Source organism: Meles meles, chromosome 11 (assembly GCF_922984935.1).
Source record: "Meles meles chromosome 11, mMelMel3.1 paternal haplotype, whole genome shotgun sequence".
Lineage (NCBI taxonomy): Eukaryota > Metazoa > Chordata > Mammalia > Carnivora > Mustelidae > Meles > Meles meles.
Genome location: NC_060076.1, coordinates 84,469,715 through 84,489,715, shown reverse-complemented (window position 1 = coordinate 84,489,715; position 20,001 = coordinate 84,469,715).

Below are 20,001 nucleotides of genomic sequence, written 5' to 3'. Positions count from 1 at the left end.
GATAGACCATACACTTTTTTTTTTTTTTTTAAATAAAAAAGGCTTCTTTTAAGACCAGACATAGATTTAGGACAGTACTCTTATTTTTGATTACAGTGGTCATGCTCAGAAAAAAAGGGAAAAATAATTTGTTTTACTTATTTATTTATTTTTTTAATTTGGGAGAGAGAGAGAGAGAAAGAGGTGCAGAGACCAGAGGGAGAGGGGCAAGGAGACTCCATGCTGAGTGCAGGGCCCAATGCAGGGCTGGATTCCAGAACCCTGACATCATGATACGAGCCAAAATCAAGAGTCAGATGCTTAACCAACTGAGCCACCAGGTAACCCTTACCTTATTTTTTAATATTTTTGGATATCCTTAAAATAGCCATTCAAATATTTAAATATCTATTTTGGAAAATAAATTAAGGGAAATATTTGTCATTTAATCTTTTCAGAATGAATATATACAACACATACTTATTGGATATTTATATGCAAGGATTGTTGCTGGGTACTCTGAGGAAAGACAGATCAATTAATGCTAATTCTCTTTAGGAGTTGACAATCAACTGAAAAAAAGGAGGAGCCATAAAACTTTAATAAAAGTTCATAAAAATATATACAATGGGAACAACATGATTTCAGGAAAAGAGGAAATTTTTGGAAATTTTAGTTTTACAACTTCAAATACTTCACTTAAAAAAGGAGTATGGCTTTCATTTGACTGGCTGGGTAGGTAAGCATAAGTTAGATTCCCAGGGAGGGGAATGGTGAGAGATAAGAATTTTGGGATGGGAAGGATATTTACTGGAACACAATAGCCATGTTACACTGATTATCGTATAAGAAAATAAATTGCTGTCCAAGAAAATACTTGTGTTACCAATGCATGCAAGATTCAGTTCGTGCTCTCAATCTGCATTTTTTATGGTATAAAAATCTTGGATTTTTGGCATAAATTTTTTGGTATTAAAATCTTAGGACTCTCCGAGGATGTACCAAATTAAAAAAAGAAAGGATTACAGGAGGATAGATGGTAAGCCACATGTAGTAATATGGAGTTCAGTCATCCAAGACCTCCTCAAAAAGTAATATTGCTTTAGACTCATGGTCCCAAAGGCTTACAAGCCTCAAAGCAAGTGGTGAGTAACAAAGACTCAGACTTAAGAAGTTACACTACGTTTTTCTAAAATTTTTCCCCCAATTTTACTGAAAGGCTATACAATGTTCCTGTCTCTATAGCGCTGCATTATTAAAGCTCAGACTTTTTTTTTTTTTTTTTTTTTGAGAGAGAGAGTTGGAGAGGGGTAGTGAACGAGGAAGAAAGAGAATCCTAAGCAGGCTCCAAGCCCAGTGCAGAGAGCAATGTAGGGTTTGATCCCATGAACTTGAAAGCATGACCTGAGCTGAAATCAAGAGTCAGACGCTTAAATGACTGAGTCACCCAGGTGCCTCAAAGCTCAGACTCTCTATCAAGAATTGGTGGGTGAAAATGGAAAAAAAAAAAAAAAAAAAAAATCAGAAACAGGTGGAATTAAAATTATTTCTCCTAGAGATCATACTTATGGCATTTATTGGGGATTGTAGTATAAGTACAAAGTAGCTTGGGATAATGGCAAAATACAATAAAAATGTGTTCCCTTGGGAACATGGCATTTTTTAAAAGAACAAACACAACTTGATTGTCAGTTTCTCCATATATTTTGTCCTCTGGTAATTGTCCCAATACTATTGCGTAAAATTACTTTTATCTTTGAAAGTACTAAAATGTGATATAAACAGAGATAAATAGCCATTTAAATTCTTACCTTTGAAGTAATTATATATTCATTTATAAAAAGTTCAATTGATTTTTATTATAGAAATCTATCTTTCATATAAATTGAAATGATTACCTAGAATTGTTCTATGTTTTACTTAACCTTGACATTTGCTGAATTTGAAGTAGGTGAGGATTTATTTGCCATAATTATACAAAATCTACTCATTTCCCTCAGGTTCTTAGAAGCAAAAATAAAATAAAAGTTCAAAGATAGTTAATAGCCTGACATCCTGCCATTCAGACGGGACCCTATTCCTTATACCTGGGAAGAAATACTGCTGGTGCTCTCTTAGAAAGGAGTTAAGACCTGTGGATTCTTTAAACGATGTATTCACTTACCCCTTCTTTCAGTCACTGAAATAAGCAAGAAATTAAACATGAAACCTAGGTCACCTTTGGACTATGGTAGTTCCCTCCAGGTTATCAGTAAACTATTTTTCCTCTTTACTGATTAGTGATAGTAAAAAAAAAAAAAAAAAAAGAAAAGTTTATCATGGATATCAGGACTCTCAGATTACCATGTTTTTAACCAGGATCCTATCCTAAACCAAGGCCAAAAAGAACTGTAAGTAAAATTGAAGGAAATCAATCTTTCCTTCAGAGCCTTGAAATGGTGCTAGCAGGACTCATGGGATATGGACCAATCCCACTCTCTTAGTGAGACAAAGGTTAACCACATTTTTTAGTTCTTTTGCACCTAGTAGGGCCAATGCAACTAGTTCCCACGGATAGATCAAGAGCAGAAGTGAAGTGTTACTTCTGAGCCTAACTTGGGGATCTTCCCAAAGCTGATCAAATACATGTGGATATATATATTGTGCATACACATGTACACAAATGCATACAACAGAAACTGTATGTGATTCACAAAACCTAATTTATTAATTACTTACTATCTGTCTGTATATACACATATAAAATCTGTAAGTTTATACTAATACCTTGATTCTAAACTGAGAACATAGGATTCATTTAAACTCCTGAATTTTCTTTGACGTATAAATTCTATCTCTAACACTGAGCATCTTAGCTCCTTGGTTGGCCTCTCTCCCCCGTTGTCCCTGCTTCTTTTCATTCACCTCACTTCATCCCCAAATTCCCAGTGGGACCAGATGGTGAGAGGACCAGGTCTCATAGTTACAAGGAGGTCTGGGGAGTCTCTGAGGTTAAGGAATGTTTAGGATGTTTCTTTGCAAAAAATTCCAAATTATTTCTTATCATTTGGAGAAGGATTTGGAAGATCACTTATTCTACACCCCACCTCCACAACAGCCTTCAACTACTCCACAAATCATTTTCACCAACAATAGGAAAAAGAGGAGCAAAATTATAAAGGAGGGATTTACATTAAAAAGTATACATGGATTTTTAAACTGGTGAAACTATGATAAACCACATTCATGATTAAATCATTACTAATTAAATCAGAGATACAACCTATCATGTATTATGTCGACAAACATTAAAAAGGTTAATATCAAATGTTAACAAGATGTTGGAAATGCTCTCATGCTTCAGGTGAAAGTGTCAATCAGTACAGTATCTTTGGATGATGCCTTGGCAGTGTTTTTGAAATTTAAAAGCTTCTGCCTTTTGATATAGTAATGCCAGATAAAAAAAATTTTGTTTTTAGGTTTACTTGAATGTGCTCAAAGCCACAAAAGTGAGTTTGTTGCAGCATAGCAAAAGTCAGGGAATACAGGCAAGTTTAACAAAGTGAACTAATGCAGTTTGCATTTTACAAGTGGAAGCCACCTTAGGCATTTAGAGACACTACTTCAACATTCACTTAGTATTATGGTTCATAGAAATATATATGAAAGAAATGTGGCAGCAAAAATATCTCATCTCCTAAGAATAGAAAAGGTTTTGGCATGATTAAATTTTAGATATTGTTTATTCTAAGTTAAAAACAAAATTTTTATAATATAAAAACAATATAATATTTATTTTTGTAAATATGAAGTACAGCTTTAATATTTAGAAGCAAATATAAAGAACCACTGCTCATATGTTCATAACTTGATAGTTTTCCCAGCATTCCTTTTTTCTATTTTATACATATACGTGTTCCCCACTTAACGCTGAGTCATCAGGAACATTTTTTCAGTATCATTAAATGCTTTATAAAAGAATGCTTTCAAAAGCTGCCTATTGGTAATCTTGGCAAAGTTGCAGGATGCAAAATCCATGTACAGAGATTTATTGTATTTCTAAATAATGAAGTAGCAGCAAGGGAGATTAAGAAAATAATCTAATTTGTGATTATATCCAAAAGAATAAAATGCCTAGGAATAGACTTAATGAAGGAACTAAAAGACCTGAATTCCAAAAACTGTAAAAGACAGATGAAAGAAACTGAAGATGGCACAAATGGAAAGATATGCCATGCTCATGGACTGCAAAAATCAATATTGTTAAAATGTCCATAATACCCAAATCTACAGATTTAATGCAATCTCTCCAAAAATGCCAACTTTTTAAAATAGAACTAGAACAAATAACACTAAAATATGTATGAAAACAGAAAAAAACCCAAATAGCCAAAGTGATCTTGAGAAAGAAGAACAAAACTGGAAGTATCACAATCTCGTATTTCAAGTTACACTATAAACTGTAGTAATGAAAACAGTATAAGACTGGCATTAAAATAGACACACAGATCAGCAGAATAAAACAGAGATCCCAGAGATAAACCCATACTTATATGTCCTTTAATCTATCCAAAGGAGGCAAGAATATGCAGTGGGAAAAAGATAGTCTCTTCTATAAATGATGCTGGGAATACTGGACAGCCACATGCAAAATAACAAAACTGGACCACTTTCTTATACCATACACAAGAACAAAATGGAGTAAAGACCTAAATGTGAGACCTGAAACCTTAATTCTCCTAGAAGAAACATAGATTTCTTTGACATCAGTCATGGCAACATTTTTCTAGATATGTCTCCTGAGGCAAGGGAAATAAAGGCAAAAACAAACTATTGGCACTACATCAAAATAAAGATTCTATGTAGTGAAGGAAATGATCAACGAAACTAACAGAAAACCTGCTGAATGAGAGAAGCTATTTTCCAATGATATATCTGACAAGGGATTAATATCCAAAATACATAAAGAACTTACACAACTTAACACACAAAAACCCCAAAATAATCCAATTAAAATGGGCAGAGGACCTGAATAGACATTTTTCCAAAGAAGATATACAAATAGCCTATAGACACATGAAAAGATGTTCAACATCACAGATTAGCAGGGAAATGGAAATTAAAACCACAATGAGATATCACCTCACACCTGCAGAATGGCTAGAACCAGAGATAAGAAATAACAAACATTGGCCAGGATGTGCAGATAAAGAAACTCTCATGTACTGTTGGTAGAAATGCAAATTGGTGTAGGTACTGTGGAAAATAGTATGGAAGCTCCTTAAAGCATTAAAATAGAATTACTATATGATCCAGTAATTCCACTACTGGACATTTACCCAAGGACAATGAAAACACTATTTGAAAAGATATATCCACCCCATGCTTGTGGAAGAATTATTTATAATAGCCAAGATATGGAAGAAACTTAAGTGTCCATTCATTAATGAACAGATAAAGAAGTATATATACACAATGGAGTATTACTCAGACATAATAAGGAATGATATCTTGCTATCTACAACAACATGGATGGACTTAGGGGGTGTAATGCTAAGTGAAATAACTCAGCAAAGAAAGACAAATACCAAATGATTTCACTCATATGCAGAATTTGGGAAACAAATGAGCAAGCAAAAAAAAAAGGCAAAATTCCTCTTAAATACAGAGAACAAACTGGTGGTTGTCACAGGGGAGGTGGGTGGGCAGATAGGTAAAAAAAAATCTGCCTATCATTCCATACATACTTCCATATCAAAATGTATTATGCATTTAGATGTTTGTGTTAGACGCATGAATTAATTTGGCTTTTTCTCTTTATACATGTTTCTACATATGATATTGCAATGAGCATCACTGAATATAAAGTCATGTCCCCATCTTTGAATGTTTGGTGTGAACCTGTGGTGAATTCCTAAGTCTGCTCACAGAGTATAGCTAACATTCTTGGAAAAGACTACCAAATTGATTTCCATAAAGGTGGTACCAGTTTATAGTCCTTTTGAAAATAGATCAGTGTGCTTAAACATTATAGTTTTTGGCTCTGCTTACAGATAATGGGAATTGGAGATAATTGATTTGGGTTGAAAATTTGGTTGAGCTACTACAGTGCCTGCTAGTTTAGGATGGGAAAAGATCAGGCTTTAGATTTAGATAGAAGTGACTCATAATCAGACTTCAGTAAATTAACATCATTTAGTCTTAGTTTCTTTATCATAAAATGGTACTAATAATGATCATCTAAAAACATTATCTGAGAAATAAGAAACAAATAAACATCATTAAGTTTCTGGACCACGCTTTGTATTTAGTAAATAACATTTATTATCATCATTATAGGTAAGTAAGCAGAAAATTTATGAGGAGTGAATTTATCACAATGTCATGTATCTATCTAAAACTTACGTCTTCTCATTTATGCACCTGTTCCTAATATTTGCAATTCTGTATTAAGCATTTACTATTGTGATCATGGTTCTTCTTACTACTCAAATGTTAATGGAATATAGCTTCCCACTGAAAAATACCAAGTAAGAACAAATGTGAAACTCTCGGGATAAGGTCAGATTCAATTAATGTGAGATCCAACAGTGAACATGATCTCTATCCCAAAGTACTATTATCCCATAGTAACCCTGCGGGGTTCCCAGGACCTCCCGTGTATTGTTTCGCTTCATTACAATGTCCAGCACTAAATGAGACGTGGAGTAGGCGGAGCTACTTGCTCACATTTTACAGATGAGCTAAATGCGGTGTCGGCAGATGAGCGGTTTACACGTGGACATAAAATGACATGGTCACGAAAATCTAATGTTCTGGAGTTTCTTTCCATTACACCACACTAGATCCTGTGTGTGCCACCAGTTTTCAATAATCATGAGTTGAGCTGGATGTCAGAATGTTCAGAAGATCAGATAAGACTTATTTTTTAAATGTGTATGTCTAATACAAGTAATATATGAAACAGGCAAAGAAAATTAAAGAAGACAGACAGAAAGAATTTAAATAAAAAATCTCAACCTGCCTATGACTGATGCTTCCTCTATCTACTTCCCAAAGGTAACTGAATAGTTTCTGATGCATCTTTTTAGATACTTCTAATTCCCATGCCAAACTATAGATGTTTACAACATCCACATGATTATATCCAAGATGTGGCCTACTGTGCATTCTAATCTGCTCCTTTAGTTTATTTCTATTTGTTTTATGTAAAATAAAAAAGTTATTTTAAGAGAAAATAAAGCACATTATATTTTCATAATTCATAGTATTTTATGTACAAATGTAACAGTTTATTTACCCAGTTCACCAAGGATGAATATTTAGGTTGTTTCCAATCCCCCCCTCCCCGTCCCTTAGTTTCTTCTTACTGCGTGCTACTGAATAAATGAAATTTTTTTTAAAGATTTAATTTACTTATTTGACCCAGAGAGAGAGATCACAAGTAGGCAGAGAGGTGAATAAATGAAATTTGATAGAGAAATTCTTCTTAATGAGTTATAAAATTACCTATGTGTAATAGGTATGTATAAGAGAAAGGGAGAAAAGGAAAGCTAGAATTTTGTGGGAAATGCAGGGTTTCAGCTATACAGTTTTGCTGATAACCCTGTATTTTGATCTTTCCATATGTGTGCAGTACGGTAATCAGAAAAGATTTTCAGTAGGCTAAAGCCTGTATTCTCACAGGCTCTCCACTCCATCAATTGTTAGAGGAGGAATGATTTCTAGACTTGAGAACAGAAACCCAAAGGCAATGCTGTTGGCTGACACAGCAACATCTTCTCCTGTGATATCAAAAACAACCTGGAGAAGGAAGCCGTGATAGAGATTGTGTCAAGGAAAGGAAGGGAAAGGTCAGGGTGAAAACCCTCTCAGAGTTGCTCCTCAGAGATGTTAATGTGTACAGATTTGGGCTGTTTAGATGGATGCATCTGAAAAAAAAATAGTGTTATATGGGAAAAGCTGCAATGGGAGTAAAATGGCAATGCTTGGATCACTGAATGAAGCAAAATTAAGTGAGAGGAGAAAGGTCTCTTCTAATGCATCCAAGAGCTCCTATTTTTACAGTTCCTTGTGTGGAAGCAAAAGCATTAGGGAACTAAAAACCTTGCCCAGGTTCTCCGCAATTTGACCACACCAGGCTGTTTGTGGAGCTGCACTCTGATGGGTTTCTAGCTTCCATGGGAGGTTCATGATGGCTCGTTAAAAAAAAAAAAAAAATTGTTGTAGCATTAGTTTGTCAGTCCATGTAACTCAAGGGTCTTCTTTTCAAGGCCGAAAGTTCTAGAATTGTGTTACCTTACCCTTTCACTGCCATCAAACACCACCCAATAACACTAAGGTGCTTAAAAACAGTAAAATTTTGCTTTCCATTTTTGTTTCTTTTTTGAAATGTCATGGTTCTGATTTATGAATATTTAGCATGTTTTCTTGCCAGTTATCACTCAGGGACTTGGGTTACCATTAATTTCACCATTTAAAAAATATTCTAAGTTTAATGATTCAGATGTGATTAAATCTCAAGAAAAACTTGATGAGGCCCCGGAAATTCAGAGTAAAGCTATTTTGTATTTTGGACCTGCCATTTACTTTGCATTGTGAACGATTGTAACTCCTGAATTTTTTCAAAGAACAATTATTGTTGATTATTGAGTTCCCTTTGGGGACTTACGGGTGAGTTGTTTTATTAAGTTGGTAAATTTCTGTTGTTTTACATTGCAATGTTTGTTCAAATGAGAAAAAACTCCCATTTTTATTTACTTATGTTTATTTAAAAAATAGTCTTTCTGTGAATAAAAGTTTTAAAAATAATAAAGTTTTCTCATTTTATGTTCATCCTATTAGAAACCTTGTTATGACTGTACTGCTTTTGAAATTCCAAGAGCTGCTCAATCCTGTATTTTAGGACTGGCCCCAGTCCATTTCCACTCAGCATACATTATAAAAAGAAACAAAGAAAATACGTCAGAACTCTTTAAAAATAAGAACCCAACAGATTCAGGTTAGATCTACCTATGGCCAAGCAACTTTTATTTAAAATGAAAAAAAAAAAATCAAGTTTATTTTGGGATAAAGATCCATTAAGCAAGGATACACTACTGTAGGAATTATCAAAAGACTATATGAGACTTTTCTCATTTCTGTTCATGGTGGTGACAAATAGAAAGTGCTCTAAGGAAGTCAAGATTGAGACTGATACAGGTTGAAAAAGAATGAAACCATCTCTCTATTTCTCCAATTGAAAACATGAGGAAAATACAAAAGGGCTGGTGCTCAAGGCAAGGGCCTGGGAGAAAGGAAAAGGAAGGCCATTAGGAGAATCGATGGTCCAACCCTGCTGGCCGTGAACTTTCTGTTATTATCTGATCCTCCTCAGCCCCTTGAGGGACCAAGCAAGGCCTCCTATCAAAGGGCTCCCCTGGAAAAGGCTCAGAAATCTCAAAATTCGTTCTCCTCTGCTTTGCTTTCATGGCCTTTTGCTTCTTTCTGTTTCCTGGTCTCCTCACTGATGATTCTTCCCCGTCATCGGTGCAGTCTTGCCTCCCATGTGGGTCATTTGGACAGATTGACTATCCTACTAACTCTTGAACTGTGCTCTTATTCCTTTGCTATTTTTACCAACTCTTGGTAAAGAGACAGCTGCGGCAGACCAGGTTGAAAAAACAAAACAAAAAAAAAACACAAAACCTGGCTTTTCTTTCCCAATCTTTGAAACCTCTCACCCTTATAAGTTGTCCTAGAAGGTATCATCCACCCACGTAAGGTTGACAGTTAACACTTTCTTTTCCACCCACTTTATTGCAGTGTAACACTTTGAAGGTAGTAAAAAAAAAATGACTTTCTAATTCACCCCTCATTCTGTTAATACAGACAAGTTAAAGGAAATTACTTTTTCCTTTTATCTTTTTAGAAAAATTATTGGCATTGCAATGTGCTACATTAATGTAATTGTTTCAAATTACAGTTTATCAAATCAGCAAAAGCAATCGTTAAATCAGTGTCATTTTTTAGCCTTAAAATAAACTGTTCTCTGAATTTGGACAGCTTATTTCTGGCAGTTTGCAGATGGACAGCCTCATGGCATTGCTGAATGTATGCATTAGAACATAATTAGCTACATGTAAAGATAGGTTCAGCTCTTTCTAAATGGGTTAATCAGTTCTCACTGAATTCGGGAAACTCAATGCTCAATGTCTTTAGACTTGTTGGCTTAGACTTTAGGTAAGTTGGATATAAATAAACACGCATCCCACCGGGAACTAGTTTTGTCCTCTTCAGCCTTTCTATTAAATTATCAAAGCCCGACTATTACCCAGCCACACTGCAAGAGACTTCTTTGTTTTGATTTTTTTTTTTTCATTTGTGATCAAGAGCTTTACATGTGCATCGTTACAAGTATCTATCAAACTACAGACACTTGTGTGGTCTGCTGCCTTTGCACATTGGTTTTGAAGGAGCGTGGTTCATTTGCTTATTTGTAAGTTCAGTTATTAGAATATCATCTATAAATTAATTGGAAAATATAACTCAACTAAAACAAGAAAACTGGGCTGCATCTCTGGCTTTTGTTCTGTACCCCACCCAGTCCTTAAATCTTTTGTTTCTTCTGTGCTACAAGGCATCTAGTGTCTCTGTACCTTCAGGGCTCTCCACCTGGCTTTTCTTCTTTCTTTCTATTCTCTCCAAGGATGTTCTTATCTAGGCCTATACCTTTAAACATTGTATGTTGATGGTTCTCTAATGTGTATCCCTGAAAGGACTTATCTCTCCCCTGTGCTCTATCTTCATCTGGATGTGCAATAGATGTCTCAGATTTATTATGCTCCAAATAGAACTCTTGAGTATTTCCGACCTCGGAAATACCTCCACATGGCTATCCCCTACTTCCCAGTCTTCTCTATGTCAGTAAAAGACATCACCATCTACCCAGGTCTCCAGCAGAAATCCTGGGAGGTATTCTTGATGGCTTCTTTCTTTCAACCTCCAATCCAATCAATTAGAAGTACTATTGACTTCTTCTAAATATATCAGATCCTCTTGGTTCTCAATCTTTACTGCCACTGTTCAGTATAAATCACCATCATTTCTTTCCTGCCTGACTACAGTAACCTCCTAACTGGTCTCCCTGCTTTTACCTATGTCCCATTTTCTAAATCTAAGTGAGATCTTCACATAACTGTTAGTTTTTTCTTTTAAGTAAAACTATGATAATTCTGGAACATATTCAAAGTAGAGAGAATAATACAATGAATCCCCCATGTGTCCATGATCCAGATTCAGTAATCATCAATTACCAATTGTTTTCAACATAGTTTTACAAGACTTTCCTCCCTAAACTGAAAATACTCCAGGGCAAATTGCAGACATCGTATCATTTTAACTGTGAATACCTCAGTATATACTGCTGAAAAATAAGGACTCCTTTTTAAAAACAATCCTATGATATCAAATATCCATTCAATGTTCACATTTCTATTATGATCTTAAATACTAATTAATGATTCCAAATAAGCTTTGCATATGTATTTGATTATTTCTTGTCTCTTTAATTTATATATTCTCTTTTCTCCTTTTTTTCAACATATATATCAAAATGAACTGTTATTTGAGCTGTAGAGTACCACTTATTTTGAATTTTTTGATTGTGCATCCTGTGACATGGTACTTTATAACATTTTTCTCTGATTCATGTGTTTTCTAAAACCTGGTAGTTAGATTTGGGACTAGGTTGAATTTAGGTTCATATTATGGCAAGAACAGTTCGTAGTTGGTATTTGCACTTCCTAGTATGATTCATCAAAAGTCATACACTGTCTGGCTGTCTTCCTGAGATGTTACAGTGATCCGTAGATTAGATTTCATTAGCCTGATGCATTCTTAAAAAGGTTCTCTACCTATAATTCACTTAGTTTTAGCTATTACTGATGACTATAGCCTAAATTCATTTTTTTGGTTAAAGGTTCCAATATTTTAACATTAACTTTTCATTTATTTGCTGGAATAAATGCTATATAGAAAAACTTTCTGTCATTATCTAGCCACTAATATCAAGGTGGTTTTATATAGGAAATGTAGAGTAAATGGGAAATTGGGAAATTTTCCCCTTATTTACAGATTTTTAGAAGAATAAATTGACTTTTTAGCATCCTTCAAGATAAAAGATTTTTTTTCTTACTGGATATTATTATGAAATCATTGATTTTAACATATTTATATGACTTTAAATATGCATTTCTTGTGATTAGTATTACTGCTGTTATTCAAATTGTCCCTTTTTTGGCCAGTTGAACTATCTCAAATTGGATCCTGAGCTTAGAAGACCTTATCATAACAAAAGAGTGAAAGCATTGGGACTTGTCATCAAAGCTCAGGATTTTTGGCTAAAGTATGCCATGAATTTATATTCAATTTCCAATTCCAATATTAATTTGTCTTCATTAGTCTTCTATTTGCATATCTTTTCTCTCATGGTGAAAGTCTTGGATCCTAACAATAGTAGTATAAGTACTTTTTGCTTATCCTGGTGTGTGTGTGTGTGTGTGTGTGTGTGTGTGTGTGTGTGTATCTGTATAAGTGATTTGTTTGTCAAATACAGACATACATACACGTAGTTGCAGAATAATATGATTACTAGAAGTGGCTTAAGATCTTTACAATGTTTTTGTCCTTAGTCTATATGCCCCTGGACATGTGCAAATTACTATGTTTTAAAAATCACTTGACATAATTGTTTCTCAGTCGTTAGGCTAGGATCAAGTGTAAAATCACTTGATATGATGCCTGCTGGTGTGGTTTAGCTCCCGGATATGCACTTCACTTTATATGTTTTCTTTTATTTTCACTTCTTAGGGTTTATTTCTACTTAGGTTTGTTCTGTTGTATTATTATGGAAACATTCACATGATTCCAAAATCAAAACTACAAAATAAGGTACACTCAGAGAAGTCACACTTCCAACCCAAACTATTTCACGCTAGTCTTCTGCTCCCCTTCTATGTAACCTAGGTTTTAAAATTAATTTTTGGTTTATCTCACTTCTTCAATAAAGGGTATTTGCATGTGTATGCATCTGTGTTTTCCACCCTTCTTGAAGATGACTAATCGCATACTGCACATACTTTTCTCCATCTTACTTTTTTTACTTTATGGTGTATGCCAGATACCACTCTACAGCCACTGTAGAGATGTTTCTCCTTCCTTTTCAGAGCTAGCTAGTGTTCTGTTTTGTGGCTATACCATAAGTTATTCACTCAGTCATCTCTTTATGGACCTTTAGGTTGTTTCCAGTCTTTTGCTTTATAAATATCATCTTCCTCCCATGCAAAAAACTTCCCACTGTTTTTAGATAAAAATTCAAACTACTTTCCATAGTCTACATGGACCTGTATATTGGGTCTTTATCTTATTTTTCCAACCTCAACCCATACCATTTCCACCCTGCCTGGTTATATTCTAATCTCACAGGAGTTCTACTCTGATAAGAATGCCTTCTTAACACATATCTGTGTTAAGGAAGGAAATATGGCTGACATATTTTCATCCTTCAGATTAGGGAAATTCAAATATTACTGGCTCAGAAATATCTTCCTGAACAGGCCTACCAATGGTAGCACTAATAGTTACTCACTAATTTCTTCATTTATTTTCTTCTAATATGTAATTTGATCTAGAGCGGAATATGATATTTTATGTCATTATTACACAACATCATATTGCATTATATTATTTGCTCATTTGCTGCTTGTTCTCCCCATCTACATATCCTTCTGACCAGTGCATCTTTCACATCTTAGATAGTACCTGACACATAGTATGGGCTCAGAAATCATCTGTTGTCCTAACAATGGAGGTAATGAATTAATATCGAACAAAGTATGCTACCGTGGAAAAATATCTATAAAGAGCTTAGCAGCTTAAAACTCCAAATGAGTACTAATTTGACTCTGTACATAACCATAATGTATCCAAAATCGTATGTCTTACACAATTGGTCAAGTGTCAGGGGATTAATGTGCTTGTGGCCTAACTTGAGCATTATATCACCAGATTATATAGTATCTAATTTTTTATGCTTTAGGAACCAATGCAGTAGTATTTGTCTCTGATGTGTATCTCCATTAAACTGCTAGGGCTTAACATTTATTTTGAGATTCTAGCTAACGATTTTACCATATCCTTAGATCGTTGTCCAAAAGTGTGAGAAGGTATCAGACATATGGTTGTCCTATCAAGAGATACTATTATTTCCATTTTAGAGATGAGGAGATTATCAGAAATGTTAAGTCATCTGAAAAATGGCACACAGTAGATGACTTTGCTGGGACTCGCTACCCCGCTTCCTTAGCTCTAATCTCAAGTTTTGTGTCTAGACACAATGAATCTGGAAACATAACAAAGAGGACTTCTCATGACTTCCAGCCATTTATAAATCTATGGTTTAACAAGAAATGTTAACAACTTTTCTAAGAACTTAAATTTACATAGAGAAAAGTTTGTCCGTGTGGCTGTGCTTTCATTCACCTCCATTTCTTCAGTCAGGAATTTCCTCAGACTCCATGATTCAAACACCCAAGATTTAACCGTGGGGTAAATTTTTGATAGTCTCTACAGTTTTAAAAAGTATTCACAAATACTCGTAAGTTTTTGACCTAGTTAAAGTCTCATAACTAACTTAACTAGTTTTGAAATGTTCTCTTTTTTCTGTTACAAAACAGCCTATTCAGCATTACGCCATTCCTCACACTCGCCGTGTCTGTCAATTTTCTTCCAGTTTCCTGTCAGACTGCCATTTCCCTCCAGCCTCGATCAGGCTGCCCCTGTGCTGCACAGAAATGGCCTAAAATTCTTAGCTGACAGCCCCTTTAAATGGCCAGGTACATACATTTTTCCTCATTGTAGCCATAGCAAAAATATCCAAAGCATATGAAACTTATTTTAACAAAAAATGTGAAATTTATACCATTTTTGTCACAATACTCAATTTCTGTGTTAAAAAATATATACATGTATCTACCATTATTATAACTTTCATGACAGCCATTCTTTCTTTGCCAGGTTAGGACTTTTAGTAGAGGCAAAGTATTGAAAAATTGAGTCCTTATTTTACTTTATTTCCCAAACTTCTCTAATTTTTAGAACAATTTGGAACATATAATAAGCATACAGATGCCCAAGGTTTATGCTTCATGCCTAGAGTTGTTCATGGACCAGGGTTAGGTGGGAGCCTAGGAATCTGCATTTTTTTAAAAAAAGACCACTTGATTCTGACATTAGGCCTAATTTGGGATTATCACAGGTCTAAATGCTCCACCATTTACATTTTGAATTCCTTGAACGCAATAAATATACCTTTGTCAACTAAAGAATGTTCTAAAACTTAAATATGCACATGAGTCATCTGAGGATAGTATTAAAATAAAGATTCTGATTCAGTAGCTTTGGGGCAGGGCCCGAGATTCTGCATTTCGAAAAGCTTCCCAGTTGATGTTGGTTTTATTGTTCCATGGAACACAATTTGAGTAGCTCTCAAGACTATGTGATTTTTAGAATCACCTGGAGATTCAAATATAGATAGATATAAAATATATTTAGATATACATATATATAGATATATCTCTCCCCATACCTGAATGTTACCCCAGGTCAATGAAATCAGAAGCTGTAAAAAGGAGAGGTCAGGATATAAGTATATTTTAAAAGATCTACAGGTGATACTAATGTGTAGCCAGGGTTCAAATGTTTCCTCCATACCCCTCCCCAATCTACTTATAAAGCAATAGATACTTATGTAACATATATTCTTGAAAATACCATAAGAGGGGGAGAGAGAAAGTGAGAACAAACAGGACATTATTTACAGTGAAAACAAATTAATGCTATCATTTCTTCCATCACTAGAGCATTTCATTATTTTGAAATTTGTAGTGACACAGGTAATGCTGAACATTGTCCCTGTACATTTTATTTTTCACGGGATCGTCCCCAAAACTATATTAACTGATATTTTTGTAGCTATTATTTACCGTTGGTGTCCAAACATAGCAGTTTTACTTTTTAAAAAAAAAATTTCTGTTCAAAAATAAGTTCTCAAAAAGCAATTCTGAATTCAGTTTCTCATTGTGAGAGTAACTGGTCCTAGACATGCCCTCCTACCACAAACAAGTAGAAAACTACATAAAATATGGGAAAGGCTGTTTTCAGACATTGGAAACAGGCAGCCCAGGGCTGTTATCTATGACAAAAGCAAATGAACAAGATGGGCACCATGATTTCCCCAGTTTTCTGCCTAGAGGCATATTCTGGATCATGACCCAAGAAGGGGCTCTCAAGCGGAGCACACCAGTCTTGCTAAAATGAGATGACAGAACTCAGAGCTTAGGGAGGTTAAGGTGGCTGGAATTTGTGGGACAGACTAGTAAAAGGGAAGAGATCTACACAGAGAAGTAGCACCAGCAATCTTTGTAGGATTCACAACGAGTCTAATGCTGAATATTAATCTGCACAGCCATGAAACGAAAATTGATCTGGTTGGCAAAGGATCACCAAGCATGTACAATTAGCAGAGCCTACATAAGTCTTGGGAATACACAAGTTATAACAAGGCAGATTGGAGGCATCTTGTTGAATACTCAGAGGATCTGGTATAGACTCCTGAAGAGTAATGTTTTAGCAGCAGGATTAAAGAGGCCCTAGAGTAAAGCTACATTGGAACAACGACCACACAGTAAAAACAGGCCTCAAACAACAAAACGGTGTCAGCATTTCTTCCTCAAAAATATCAAGTGGATCCAAAATTACCTCAGTACCTGCTAAATAAATGTCAATATTCTTTGAAAGAAAGCAAGACACTCTAGACATGCAGTAATGTAATATTACAATGTCTAGCATCCAATGCAATATTAGCAAGAAGGCAAAGAGACAAAAAGAACAGGACCCATTATCAGGAGAAAAAAAAACTAAAAAAAATAAAAATAAATGCATGAGTGACAGAGATAATGGATTTATCATGAACATAAATGAAGATCTAACTCACATATTTAAACTCACATTTTAGAATTTAAAAGCAAAGGTGGGGGCTCATGGGTGGCTCAGTGGATTATGATCCCAGGGTCCTGGGGTCATAACCCACTGTATTGGGCTCTCTGCTCTGCAGGGAGCCTGCTTTCTCCTCTCTCTCTGCCTGCCTCTCTGCCTAATTGTGATTTCTCTCTGTCAAATAAATAAAATATAAAAAAAAAGAATAAAAGCAAAGGTGGGCACACAAAGTATGTTCTAGGGTGTGATACCTGAAATAACAAATTCGTTGCTAATTCCCTTTTATCTGAGTTATATGTAGCAATGCTAATCTATTTATGGTTAATAAGTATCACTGTATAACTTGTTAGAAAATAAACTTAGGTAAGGTAGATGTTACTAAGAAATAGAGAGTAGCATCTGTGACGGAAGATAAACACAACTTGTATTTATTTCTTACTGGCTGAGATCAATCTTCTACCATGATATTTATTATTTCAAGATACGTTCATTCAAGATATGTTGTCATACCCTTAATTACTTGCCGACTAAAGTAACTGGAAAATTAATTTTGGGTCAGAGTTACAGAAGAACATTTGAATATTCTATTGGACTTTATATTTTTTTCTATAATCACTTATGAAGATTTCTCTTAAATGGAGTAAGTTAGCATTCCTAAAAACAGGGCAGAAAAAATACTTTAAAAACTAACATTCAATTATGAAACTTTATCAAGTCTTTATTATAGGTTATAATTAATCAAACAATTGTTACTGGCAGCTAGAAGTTGTTGCTGAAGTTTTTGTAGCAAGTGTTTTCATTTATCAAAGGATGTTCATATTAATTTCTCTTGAATATCTATTTTTTTGTTTATTTTAAAATGCCCATCTAATAGCAATTTGGCATTCCTCTGTTTTCCCTCTTCACATAAAGAGAATTCCCGTGTGGTTAATAATTATTAAGAATAAAAGCACTTAGGGAGGCCATAGATGCTTAAAGTTGGGGCTACTGATGGCTAGCAGAGATGTACTAACAGAATATGTTCTCCTTCCTTATCACCAAACATGACTTCTCAGTCTCTAACCATGCCTGCTCATTTCCCCTCCCTCAATATTACTTATTTTTCCATTCCCACATCCTTTCTCATTGGCATCTTATCTATTCCCCTAATTACAAGTGCTATCTGTTGATATCCTCCTAATCTATATATTCAAAATAGGCTTCTATTCTCATTTTCAGACTTATACAATTTAATGGGAAGCAGATAAAATGTCTCTGTCACCTGCAATTCAATGTCCTGTTCCCAACCTATCATTTTTTACTGAAATTCCTTCTTTCCACACTCACCTCCTTCTGTGCATGTAGGTAACACTGAACCAAGAATCTTCCAATATCCATGCCTAATACCCATTATAAGACCACATAGTTTCTCTTACTGACCCCATTCCTTCACTGATCACTTCTTGAGTTTGATTGACTATATATCCTAAAAATATTTGTTCCTACTTTTTACATCTTTGGGTTAGCCCCTCATTATCATTTGCATGGACTAATGGATTTCTCAACTTGGCACTACTGACAAATTGAGCTGAATAATTCCTGGTAGTGGCAGACTGTACTATGCATTGTAGTATTTTTAGAAACATCCCTGGCCTCCGCACAATGGGTACTGTTAGAAGCACCCCTTCTCCCTAGTCGTGAAAACCCAAAATATCTCTTGATGTGGGTAACCATCCCCAGTAGGGGAAAACTGTCTCCCGCCGAGAACCACCAGACCAATACCACCACATCCTCCCTTGCTCTTATGTTTATTGGCCTCAGCTTTTTCCAATTCATCTTCTATGAAAGATTTTCCAAAATTAACTTATGACCAAAATTCCCTGTTTAAAATCCTTCAGTGATTCCCCATTGCCTAAAGAAAAAGTAAAAATTCTTTCAAGCCATTTATTGCCTCACTGGTCCATTTCCTTTCGGCCTAAGGATATTTCTGAAGGAGACAAGGATTAACCCCCAAAAGCTTTGTATTTCATATTCACGTGATGTAGATAGTCACATTCTAACACTCTCCACGTGAGGTTTAACCTTATCTGTTAGGTATTTTTAACTAATTCAGAAGGCTATTTAATTCCCCCAATTCTCTTTCTTCTTGATATCTTGTATTTCTATATAGTTGGACCAAAAAGAAATCCTTCGCTGAGTAAGAAGGCAGCACACTCATTTTAATTATTGTTAACGAAGAAGCTTACTTAGAAGAAGGAAGTCAAAATATAAGCCATGAGCTGTTGATGTTAATTCCTATTCTTCTTCCCAAAGAATGGTGAGAAAACAGAAGAACAAAAACAACCGCCCTACGGAAAGAACAGCATATATGGCAATGCACAATTCAGAAGCCTATGCGTTAGTCAGAAGTATCATAGCAATAATCTGACCTATTGTTAGAAATCTAGCAAGTACATTTTTCATTGTTTCCCAGTGGGGCTTTACGCCCACCAGTATTGATTGTGAGAGTTCCAAACTTCTACTGGACTCTTCTTGTCTCTTAGCTGATAATTATTTCAGCCCAACAATAAGACAATTTGGAATGGTGAAAATAAATTGATGCAGGCTGGGTCAAACTGTCTGATACCTGGACAAACCTCATTTGAATTGGGCTTTCATTTGATGGCACAGCATAAAATCCTCTCACGGATTTTATTTTACGGCAGATATTTTAGGCAAGATTTTTTACATTATTCATTTCTACCTCATTTTGGAAAGCCCTGTTTTAATTTTTAAAGAAATAGGATACATCCAGCTTATCCTAAGGACTTAAAATGGCTAGCTGAGTGATAGCTAGAGTTTATACAAATATACACATAAAGTGGTGTGAAGCCAGATTCAAGGTAGATGGAAAGAAGGAACACATATTGGCAAAGGGAGTACGCAGAAGAATGAAAATGGGATGTCACTAGGCCCCGGTAGAATTTTACTTCTTCGAGATAGAAACGAGTGTGGATTGTTCTGTTTCGTCTAATGCAGCAACTGCAAAAA